Below are 9,346 nucleotides of genomic sequence, written 5' to 3'. Positions count from 1 at the left end.
GAGTGTAAGTGAATGGAAGACTCATCTTCCACGTCAGAAAAATCAATGCATAACGTCTAAAACTGATTAATCAGAAGCTAGCAATGTAAACATACAGTTTGGAATATGAAGGCAAATACAATCTAAGAGTTAAAATTTCTGCCTCTAGGAATTAGAACAAGTTAATTAAATTAAAAAGATAAGGCAAAGTGGGGGTTGTGCCCTGTCTAACTTTAAAATATATTGTAAAGCTATAGTAACCTGAACAGTTTGGTACTGTGCAAATAGACAAATGATCAATGATACATAATAGAGAGACAAGAAGTAGGCGTGTGTATGATATGGAAATTTAACACGGGATACAGATAGCACTACAAAACAATGAGAAATGGGTGAATTATACAATAATTGGTGTTAGGACAACTAGCTATTCACTAAGGAAAAATATTAAGTTAGATCCCTATGTTACACTCTGCACCAAAATAAATTCCAGATGGATCAAATTTTTTTTTCAAAATATTAAACAAAAAAAGAATCTAAGAGCATGTTTTTGTAATTATCTGAAGGAGAGGGTCTTTCTAACTCTGCCCACAAAACCATAAAGGAAAAACAAAACATTTAAATTTCCATATAGCAAAAAAAAATCCTAAATACATTTATGGAAAATTTATGAATTGAGAAAATTAATTGTGTTATAGATTTCAAAGACTTGTTAACCTTCATATGTAAACTACATTTATGAGTCAATAAAAAGATACAAGATCCCAAATTTAAAGTGGACAAAGGATGTGATAAGCAATTCACAAAAGAAGCACAAAGATTAATAAACACATGAAACTATGCTGATGTTGCTAACAATATCAGTTTAAATATTGATCTGAAACAGCAATGAGACAGCTCACTTGCGCATCAAATTACTGAAGATTAAGCAGATGGATGATGTTAAGCGTAAGGGTTTAGAGAAACAAACAGGCTCACACAAAGCCAATGAGAACTGATATTGGTACCACCTTTCTGGAGGGCGATTTGGCAAAATGTTTCAGGATGTGAAGCTGGGCATACATTTTGACCCTGAAACTTCTGGAACTTATTCCAAAGGAATAATTAGAGAAGCACACAAAATATACATCTAAGGGTGTCTACTTCAGTATTTTTATGATAGAAAAATATGAACTACAGGTGTCCATTTGTTTACATGTCTTTATGTTGGTCTCCCCAGGGACCCTCTTAGCTCCATGTGGGAAGTGGCTCTTTCTGGTATCTGAGAGGCCTTCAATAAATGTTTTAGGATTGGATGGACAGATGGGTGAGTTGATGAAAGAAGGGAGGGAAAGAGGGGGAAACAATGTTGGAGGTTGTTTGGAATCATCTAGTCTATTGATTCCCATATTTCTTAATTTCATGCACTAATATCCATTCCAAAATAATTGAGGGAACTACTATACGTTTGTCAACTCTTTATTTTGCCCAGTAAGGTCATTGGGGAAAAATCCCCCACAAAATTACCTCCAACTTGGGCTTCCCTGGTGGTGCAGTGTTTGGGAGTCCGCCTGCCGATGCAGGGGACATGGGTTCGTGCCCCGGTCCGGGAAGATCGCATGTGCCGCGGAGCGGCTGGGCCCGTGAGCCATGGCTGCTGAGCCTGCGCATCCGGAGCCTGTGCTCCGCAATGAGAGAGGCCACAACAGTGAGAGGCCCGCGTACCACACACACAAAAAAAAAGTTACCTTCAACTTTCACATATGCTATTAACATCCATTCATAAAAGAACATTTAAACACCAAAATAAGAGAGACCACATCAACACTCTGACTAAAAGATAATTCTTCAAGTTGAATGGATTTAGCTTTATAAAAACAATCTCTATTACTTTATGGTTTTCATCTTCTCGAGGACCAGGGAAAAGTTCTCTGACAGAGGTGGTTCTATGAACCAGCATGTGGAAATTGGTCCCTCATTTTACAGGTAGTGAGACTGAGGCTCTGAGCTGAGGTAGGACCTGACTGGAGTCCCCCAGAGACCAAACAGTAGGGGGAGCACCAGAACCCACATCTCTTGATTCCTGGCCCAGAGCTCCATCTTCAAGACAGTGCCCACCACCTAACAACATGGCCACACCCTTCCTAGAATCAAGAATACTCCCCTGTGGTAGGGACTTCAGAGCTCACCAAAGCTAACATCTGATCTGGGCATAAATTATCTCGAAAACCCCCCTCCGCCTCAGCACCCTGGCTTACAGACCTCCACTAAAGCAAACTCACCATTTGCAGCTACAGCCCCTTTTGTTGTCGGCTGGCGGGGGAGGGCTCCATTTCTTAGGCAGTTCTCTTTTTCCCTGGAGCTAAAATGTGTTTTAATGTGGTTCCACCCCACATCCCTGAACCTGCTCCTCTATCTGCACGAGGTCCTGCAGGTTTAGGAATGTGTGGCATTCAGGGGTCTTATCCTAGAGTTTCCTGGAAGTTGAAAACAGCCTCTGTAGCGCCTCAATCTTCATCCCTCCCTCCCTTCCAATCACTAACGCACAAGAAGAAAAGAACAACGCGTTGAATGCTGATTGAATCCAACATTCCCAACCCAATTTACAGATAAGGAGAATGAGACTTAGAGCAGAGATCTGGGGCTAACTGAGGTCCCCTGAAATGGAGGGAGTTGCCCAGACTCTCATGTTTGGAAGCAGAGCTCCAACAACTAGCACTCAGACCAATGTTTCCAACTTTGATTTTACCAGTCTACCAAGGAAGGCCCTGTCTAGGATGCAGAGAAGTTTGCAAGGCAAGCTCTACAGTTGGCACTCACCTGAGAGCTGGGGGTGTCTTTGGCCTACCGTCCTGGCTATATATATGGTTAAGAATTGTGGAGAATAGCTTTGTGATTGTCTACAAGTTACATAATTTCTTAGGTTGTAATATTGCAAAGCAATAGAAATTTGCTGACCAATAAATTGCATCAATAGAATTTGATGACTCTGGTCATTAGCCTCCAAGGTGACCCCCAACAAGCCTTCCTCCCGGTATTCACACCCTTGTGTATTCCCCCCAGCACTGTACCAGGGTTGGTCTGTGTAGCCAATAGAATGTGGCAGAAGGGATAGTATGCCACTCTGAGATTAGGTTATAAAAGACTATGGTTTTCGGGCTTCCCTGGTGGCGCAGTGGTTGAGAGTCCTCCTGCCGATGCAGGGGACACGGGTTCGTGCCCCGGTCCGGGAAGATCCCACGTGCCGCAGAGCGGCTGGGCCCGTGAGCCATGGCCGCTGAGCCTGCGCGTCCGGAGCCTGTGTTCCGCAACGGGAGAGGCCACAACAGTGAGAGGCCCGCGTATCGCAAAAAAAAGAAAAAAAATGACTATGGTTTTCTTCTCCTCTCTCTGTCTCTCTCTCTCTCTCTCTGATCATTCACTCCACGGGAGACCAGCTGCCATACCACGAACAGTCCTACTGACATGCCCACTTCAAGAATCTAAGCCCTCTTTCCAACAACCACGGGAATAGGGTGACCAACCCACCCTGGTTTGCCTGGAGCCAACCTGACTTTAAAGCTGAAATTCCCATATCCTGGGAATCCCCCCTCAGTCCCAGGCAAATGGATCATTGGTTGTCCGACACGTGAGGGAGTTTGGAAGTGGATTCACCAGCCCCTGGCAAGCGTTCAGATGACTGTAGCCCCAGCTGACAGCTTGACTGTAACCTCATGAGAGATTCTGATCCAGAACCACCCAGGTAAGCTGCTCCCAGGATTCTTGATTCTCAGAAACTGGGAGAGAATAGCTGTTTATTGTCTTTAGCTGCTAAGTTTTGAGGTCATTTGTTATGTAGCAATTGATAGCTAGTACATTGATTTAAGCAGAAGAGGAACATATTGAAAGGAGTCCAGGTAGCTCATGACCCTCTGGAAGGTTGGAGAAGCAAGTGTGGGGTGCGCAGATGCAGAGCCATAGCCAAGACCGCACCACAGAACCAATGCAGTGAGGACACTGGCCAATACTGCCCAACAGGTACTATAGCTTGCACCACAAGCCCCGCAGCTCTGCTGGATCCAGCTACAGGCACTCCTGCCCCTGAGAACTAACTGTACTGCACCCCTTCTCTCACCAGAAAGGACTGTCCATGGTTCATGCCTCTACGTGTCACTAGCTTCCAATTCAAAGATGGGGGAATTCATCCAATTGGCTGAGTCTCCATCATGTATCTGCCTTACCTTTGAGCTACTATATAACAGAGTACCACCGACTGGCAGCTTATAAAAAACAGAAAATTATTTCTCATGGTTCTGGAGGCTGGAAGTCCAAGATCAAGATGCCAGCAGGTTGTGTCTGGAGGCAACCAATTTTCTGGTTCGTGGACAGCTGTCTTCTCTCTGTGTCCTTCTCTGGTGGGAGGGTTGAGTGAGCTCTCTGGAGTCTCTTTGGTAAGGGCACTAATCTCATTCATGAGGGCCCCACTTTCATGACCATTACACCTCCCAAAGGCCTCATCCAAATATTATCATGCTGGGGATTAGGTTTCAACACATGAAATTGGGTGGGGGGGGGGCCGGTGCAGGGGCGGACACAAACATTCAGTCTATAGCCCTGGGAAATGGAATTTTTGATGTTTTCAGATTCTCTAGTGGGGATGGGGGAGGGCACACCCTGCTTCTTCCCAAGGCTTGGAAGGTGGGAATTTCTCCAGTCACTGGAAGGGAAGTCAGTTGCTGGGCAGCCAGAAAAAAGACAAGTCCACATCAACCTCGTAATGGGGTGGGGGGTGGGAGGTGTGATAGTTAAATAAGATGGTTTGTGAACATACCACTTACCTGCCACTAGGTCAATGTTAGTAACCACATGGCAGCCGAGGTGATTGTGTGAAAACATAAGTCAGGCCCTGAGTCTCCCCAGCTATAAATCATCAGTGGCTTCCACTGATGTTCAAATAAAACCAAACCAAGGAAAAACATGGCCAAGTTTCAACCCCTTCTCCTTCTCCTTCTCGTCTCCTTCCCTGTCTCCCCTTCCATACTATACTCTGCACACTGGCCATGGGCCACCAAATACAACAAGCCTGGCTAGCTCCTGCTTCAGGGCCTTTGCACGGGCTGTGTCCCCTGCTGAGGGGACTCAACTACTCCACTCTAGGAGAGGCTGACTCCTTTCCATTGATCAAGACTCCCATGAAATGCCACCTCCTCAGAGAGGCCTTCCCTGTCCTAGGTTCTGAAGTTGCTCCTTTACTCCCAACCTCCATCCTAATCACCTCACCTTGCTGGGCACGTGGTAAGCAGCCCATAAGTGGCAGTGGCTTCTTTAGAAAAGAGGAGGCTGTTCCCTGCCAAACCTCAACAGGAGGGACAAATGGGGGATATCTTGGGGGGGATGGGTAGGGGATAGTGGTCTATGCTTCCTGGGGAGTTGCCAGGAGAGAGGCAAGCTATTTGTCAGTAGAACCAAAAAATAGCCATGATGATCTGATGCAGGGCATTTGATCTTAGCCGTCGTCAGCAGCTGAGTGAGGAATCCCTTGGTCTTAAGCCAGTCCCTCCTTCCTTCCAAGAGAGGAATCCCTCAGCTGTTGGGCGAGTGGACAAGACCAGAACAGAACGGTGCCTGGCTTAACACAAGGCCCATGGAATCCAGCTCCCTTCAGCAACTCTTCCAAATGTGGATTTATTTTAAATATTTATTTCTTGCCATTAAAAAGGGGGGGCATCTTTAATAAATGGCAGAGAAAACAAAGCTGAGTCAGTAGGATTAGAAGTGGGAAAGGAGGAATGAGGAGGAAGCAACTGCCAAAGTTGTTGGGAATGGGGGTAGAATTTGGCTCTGAGCTTCCTGGCAGCCTGTGTAAAAAGGGAAACCTGATCAGTTACGGAGCTCTTCTTATTAGCAAGGGAGATGCTTGCCAGTTCCTTGGGGGAAATGCAGTTGGATTTTAGTTTGTTTTTTCCAGGCACTAAATCCTGAATGAAATTTCTCCCTCAAGGCCTTCAGAAGGGTCATTAATCGATGCAATAAACACTTGCCCTTGTTTTACAGCAAATGTGGAAGTGATCTGGGGGGCATTTAACTTGCAGCTCGTTGTATGTATGTTTTACCTGGGTGTCATTATTAGTAGGTGAGAAAGGCCTCAGATTGACTTTTCCTTCCAAAGAGCTGAGCTTCATTCACCTAGAGCATCTAAATATCCTCACAGGGACCTGCAAGTGACTGGGATTGTTGACACATTTTTTGTGGGGCGGGTCATGAAGTACCTGACCTCCCATCACAAAGTTCTGGTCAGCTCCTATTGTGTGATATACCCAAGGGAGAAACCAGGAAGATATATTTTACAAACCTTTAGGCTGAAAAGTTGCATTATGGAGAAGGACGATAAACCAGAAACAACCAAGAGTGGAAGGCATTGAACGATGGAGTCGGGCAGATGTAGATTTGAATCTTATCCTACCTCTAACTAGCTGTGTGGCCTCGGGCAAGTTTCTTAATCTCTCTGAGCATGGTTTCCCTGTCTGTAAAAATAGTGATGATGAGGTCTGCCTTGGATTACTGAGAGAGTCAAATGGTAAGGTCCCTGAAAGTGTGTGTCATGTGCTCTATTCACTTCAATCCCCTTTGTACCACCCCTCCCCGCAACCAACTTGCTCTCAGAGGATTTCTGTGGAGCTCCCACTCCCATCCCTACTTCTGTGTTTCAGGCCCAACTCAGCCCACAGAGGGCAGCTGAGGCACAGCCTCACAAGACCTGCCTTGTCCAGACCACTTGTCTATGGTGATTACCTTCAGGCCCTGGGGCCAGTTGCTGCCCACTGACCCAGAGCACCTGTGCCAGCCCTTGGCTGCCTTGGGCTCCCAGCAACACTCCCAGCCTTGTTCCAGATTCCTTCCTGCGCTCTGGTCTTGATTATGTGGTTACAGGGCAGCTTCTTGAGGGCAGAATGTAGGACCCCCGGTTCCAAACTCTTTGTGTCACACAGGAAGAAGCTGGAGCCCAGACAGGCAGAGTCACGTGCCCCAGGTTGCACGGCGTGGAGTGGCAGGCTGGACCTCAGACCTGGGTCTCTGAACCATGCAATGTCTCTGTGCTCCCCAAGTGTGACGCCGGAAGATTCCTGGCCTGCAATGCCTGAGGACCAGCCCCACTCCAGAGTTGCTGCCTGAAGGCTGATTGTCCCTGGCAAAGAGAAGCTAGACCAGGCCAAATGGATGGGGAGATTTAAATAGAAAACCAGCACCACATGGAAAAATTCCCTCTTTGCCTCACTCACCACCTCCTACTCTTAAAGATCTTTTTGCATTTTGGAGGCTGTGACCATGTTCTGTCTTTATCCACTTGGCTCTCTGGCCTCACCTCTGGTTCCTCTGCCCCACCCACTCTCTACTCCATTCACACCTGGCCACATGTCACACACCCTGGCCACTCTGATACCTCCATGTCTTTGCCAGTGCCGTTTGCCGTCCTGGAATGCCATCCTAGCACTGGTGGAAATTGCAAACCCCCTCTTAAGGCCCACCTCTGACATCATTTCCTTGGCGAATCCTGCTCCTCAAAAGGAACAAATGGCTCCCTCCTCAGTGTCCTTTCCCCTCCCTGCCCGAGCACCTGGCCTCCAGTACAAAGCTTAGCACAGTCGGGTGTGCATTAATTATTGAATCAATTTGAGTTAGCCATGAGTTCCTTCATCTCCTGGCCAGACCAAGACCTCCTGGAAGGACCAGATCTAACTAATCTTGGTACTCCCCAGTACCCAATACTCTGCCTGGCATGGAACAAGACAGACACTAGGAAACTTTGATAGTTATATTGAGTCATATAATTATGGTGTTAATTACCATTACTTGAGCATCTACTGTGAGCAATCTGGTGCTACGCTCCTGAAGTACTCTCATGGCTCCTCACACAGAGCCAGCAGCGTGGGTTACTGGTGTGCCCCACTTTGCAGATAAGGAAACTGAGACTCAGTTACTTACTCAAGATCACACAGCAAGTAAGAGATGGGGGATTCCAGGAAGCTGTGTTTGTGATGCCAAAGTCAAGGGAAACAAATGAAGTGGTGCATGAAGTGCTTCCCCCCACAAGCCCCAACATCCAAACTCCAGGAGCCAGGAGCACGTCCTGGGGTCTGACCATGGACGCCATCTGGGGTCGAGGCTCCCAGTCAGCCAAGAAATTGACAGGGAACTCCATCCCCGAGAGGAGGTCATCGCAGGGAGGTACCCACTGGAGGCCTCCTGTGCCAGGCCTTTCAGGGCTTCCACGGATGTCTGGGGGGCGCCCCATCGCGGTCCTGGGGATAATTTCTACTGGAGGTTACGCCCCGGTTTTAGAGCCAGAGCAGCGCAGCCTCCCCTGACAGGAGACATCTCACACTTCGGCCACTCGCAGACAACAACGCCAGAATAAAACGGTTACTTGGGGAATGTTTGTCTCGGTTACGCCATCCCGCGGTGTCCTCTGCTCCATCCTAACCCGTCGGTTTTCTAAGCGCAGGAGAAAGACTTTCAAGCCTTTAAACCCTTTGTCTTTATGAAAATTCCGCCCCATCTTTTCCTTGCTACCTTGTTACTCTGTGATGTTAAATCCCATTTCACAGATGGAGAAACTGAGGAACCGAGCAGGCAAGCGCAGTTTAAACATCTTTTCCAAGGCAGCCGGGGACCAGCCCGTCGGGTTCTCAGAATCTCAATCCCGGTGATAAATTTCGATTTAAAGAACACGTGCGGTTCGCGACTTTAAATCCGCAGCCCCATGTAAATAACATTTTAAACGAACCCGCCCCCCCCCACACACAAGACCCTTTCCCTCAGCTTTCAGCGGGATGCCCCTGTTTTACAACTTTAGTTTGAATCTCCAAACAGCTGGGCATTCAAAGGGTTAAACTGGATCAGCAGGGGGCCAGCTGCGGGCGGCGAAGCCAAGAAAGGGTTAAAAATATCAACGCATTTATTCCCCAGACTGGTTCAAAAGGGGCAGCAATAGGATCGGGGAGCCAGGGAGCACCCCCCCAAGGAATGACTTTTTAAAATTCTAGAACTTTTAATTCCGACCAAAAAAAAAAAAAAGTGTCCCAGCTCGAAAGTTCTTTTAACCTTTTCTTTTTTCATTTATTATTTTTTTTTCTAGATTTCTCCGCGGGCTGGTTTATAAAAGTCGCCCTCTCCTTTTGGGTTCGAGAAGCCAGGATCCCCCCTCCGGGCAGGGCGCGGGGCGGGGGCCGAGGGGGCCCCGGGAGTTCTCTCCGGGGCCGGGTTGGGACGCGGCTGGTGAGTCCCGGCTCCGGCCCCTGAATTGGGGGGTCCGCGTCTGCCCCAAACGCCGCTTTCTTCCGTTTTCCATGTCATTTCCTGTACTAATAAGATGGTGGTCAAAGCAGGGGAGGAGAGCAGCAGCGAGAAG

The sequence above is a fragment of the Neophocaena asiaeorientalis genome, unplaced genomic scaffold, assembly GCF_003031525.2.
Source record: "Neophocaena asiaeorientalis asiaeorientalis breed wild unplaced genomic scaffold, Neophocaena_asiaeorientalis_V1.1 scaffold43, whole genome shotgun sequence".
NCBI lineage: Eukaryota > Metazoa > Chordata > Mammalia > Artiodactyla > Phocoenidae > Neophocaena > Neophocaena asiaeorientalis.
This window is presented reverse-complemented; position numbering follows the sequence as displayed.